Source organism: Arvicanthis niloticus, chromosome 5, assembly GCF_011762505.2.
Source record: "Arvicanthis niloticus isolate mArvNil1 chromosome 5, mArvNil1.pat.X, whole genome shotgun sequence".
Lineage (NCBI taxonomy): Eukaryota > Metazoa > Chordata > Mammalia > Rodentia > Muridae > Arvicanthis > Arvicanthis niloticus.
The window spans coordinates 25961032-25963957 of NC_047662.1; positions in this window are offsets into that span (position 1 = coordinate 25961032).

Here is a 2926-nt window from a genome sequence, read left to right on the forward strand (position 1 = left end):
CATTCCAGTTAAAAGATGTAAGGGTTTGAATGGCTGCAGTGGTTCTGTTGAGGGAGGAGATACCTTTCTAGGGTTTCAGAAGAAGACTTCAGGATAGCAGAGGAAAGTAAAGGTCCTGTGGTGACTGGATGGAGCATCCATGACTCCAAGGGGACAGGATGTAGACATAGGAAAGCAGAAGATGTAGGCTTATTCTGTGACATTCTGAACTCAGGGTTCCTAATGGACCTTTGAGTAATAATTCATTTGCATGTTTGTGCCTGAAGTTGGAGGAGAGAGTATGTCCAGAGAGTTATATATGTGGGTATGGAGGCAAACTCACAAGGAAGGGATTATACTCAAAGTCAAAGTAGTGTTGTGCTTAAGACAACTGAAGAAGCACCAAAATGTGAAGGGAGACACCCTTCAAGGCAATGTGGACCACTCCTCAGCCTACTCTTGTCATGTTTTGGACACTGCCTCCCTTGCTTGCTGACCCCTGGCTTCTCAGTGTAGTCTTGAGCTTTCTGGAAGCTTCACATGGAGGACTGAGCTCCCTGAGGAAGCGAAATGGTTGCCCGGACCTTGTTCTTTCCTTTGCTGTTGGGGCTGTGTTAGTGTCTCTTTTTATTTGCAGTGATGGCTGTTGGGGCTGTGTTAGTGTCTCTTATTTGCAGTGATGGCTGTTGGGACTGTGCTAGTGTCTCTTTTTATTTGCATTGATAGCTGTTGAGACTGTGTTAGTGTCTCTTATTTGCAGTGATGGCTGTTGGGACTGTGCTAGTGTCTCTTATTTGCAGTGATGGCTGTTGAGGCTGTGTTAGTGTCTCTTATTTGCAGTGATGGCTGTTGAGACTGTGTTAGTGTCTCTTGTTTGCAGTGATAGCTGCTGGGACTGTGCTAGTGTCTCTTATTTGCAGTGATGGCTGTTGAGACTGTGTTAGTGTCTCTTATTTGCAGTGATGGCTGTTGGGGCTGTGTTAGTGTCTCTTATTTGCAGTGATGGCTGTTGGGGCTGTGTTAGTGTCTCTTATTTGCAGTGATGGCTGTTGAGACTGTGTTAGTGTCTCTTATTTGCAGTGATAGCTGTTGAGACTGTGTTAGTGTCTCTTATTTGCAGTGATGGCTGTTGGGGCTGTGTTAGTGTCTCTTGTTTGCAGTGATGGCTGTTGAGACTGTGTTAGTGTCTCTTATTTGCAGTGATGGCTGTTGGGGCTGTGTTAGTGTCTCTTATTTGCAGTGATGGCTGTTGGGGCTGTGTTAGTGTCTCTTATTTGCAGTGATGGCTGTTGAGACTGTGTTAGTGTCTCTTATTTGCAGTGATGGCTGTTGGGGCTGTGTTAGTGTCTCTTATTTGCAGTGATGGCTGTTGGGGCTGTGTTAGTGTCTCTTATTTGCAGTGATGGCTGTTGAGACTGTGTTAGTGTCTCTTATTTGCAGTGATGGCTGCTGGGACTGTGCTAGTGTCTCTTATTTGCAGTGATAGCTGCTGGGACTGTGTTAGTGTCTCTTATTTGCAGTGATGGCTGTTGGGACTGTGTTAGTGTCTCTTATTTTCAGTGATGGCTGTTGGGATTGTACTAGTGTCGCTTGTTTTCAGTCAGTGATGGCTGCTGCTGCTCTTGTTATCTTTCGCTATCTTTTGCTCCTCTTCACAAGTCTTAATTTTAAGTTCAGCCACCAAAGCAAGGGTAGCAGGGGCCAGGAGAACTGTCTACTCAAGGCTTTGGGAAATCAGGTGATGTCTGTTCTAGACCCGACCTACCACCTTGCCAGTATCCCCAGGCATCCTTTAGAAGGACTTTTCTGCTTGAGTAAATTGGTATCTGCATTTATCTTACTCTTCTTGGGCAGTAGATTCACTCTGCACAGTGGTGGACACAGTTCCTCAGCCCTAGCTCTGGAAACCAGAGTGGTGTTTACTGCACTAGGAGAGTTTTGGCTGAAAGCAGGCTAATGGCCTCCCCTTCCACAGGCTCAGCACAGAGAAACAGATCTAAAGGTAAGGAAGGTAAGGTAAACACAAGCAAGCTTCTCTGGAGCCTAAAGCAGTTTCTCTGAGGTCTAGTCCCCGGCACTGAACTTACAGTTATATGACTACCGTTCTTGAGCCCTCTCCAAAGCAGAACAAAGCAGATGAGAGTTCTGGCCCCAGTTCAGCTAGCTTTGTTACAAGCTGCAGAGGAGAGCTGGTATTACTGACTCTCAGGTCAGGGAGCAAGTCTAAAATTAAATAAATACCTTTATTGCTTTATTGGGGGGTGGGGAGAAGATTGATTCACACCCACAAGAGTCTGTTCTTTCCCTCTACTATATGGATTTCAGTGATCAAACTTGGGCCACCAGGCTTGGTGGCAAGTGCCTTTACCTGCTGAGCCACCTCCCTGGCCCAGGGAGCCAGCATCTTTGGAGAAATGAATGCCGTGGTGTTTGGAGTGGAAGTGGACATGATGGGTGTCCTTTGTATTTCAGGGTGCTGCCAAAGTCTGCTATCCCTGACACCTCCCATTTCCCCTCTCTCTTTCACTTCTACTTTGTGGATGCTGATGACTTGGCTCCGTCTCCTTCCCAGCCCTCTTGGGAGCCAGCTGTCTGCCATCCAGCCGTCTTGTGGTGACTCCTGGGCCCCCACAGCCCTGTCCACCTGCACCATCTTCAGGTTCTTTGCCTATGCAGTCGTCACAAACATGTACACTCAGCAGCCCTTCTGCGGCCCCCGGGGAACTTTGCACGCTCATCCCAGCCTTAGACTCAGCCTCTCAGACATGATTTCTCCCCTCAGACATGATTTCTCCTCGGGTGTTCTAGATTGGGATGGGTTCCCCAGCTGCCGGGATAGGCAGTTCCTAAAGTTAAAATAAATCACCCAAAAATACACTTTTTACCTCGGTTAGATCCCTTCCTTGCATTGGCTGTCCTTTACACTCTCCAGTCCCATCCCAGTCTG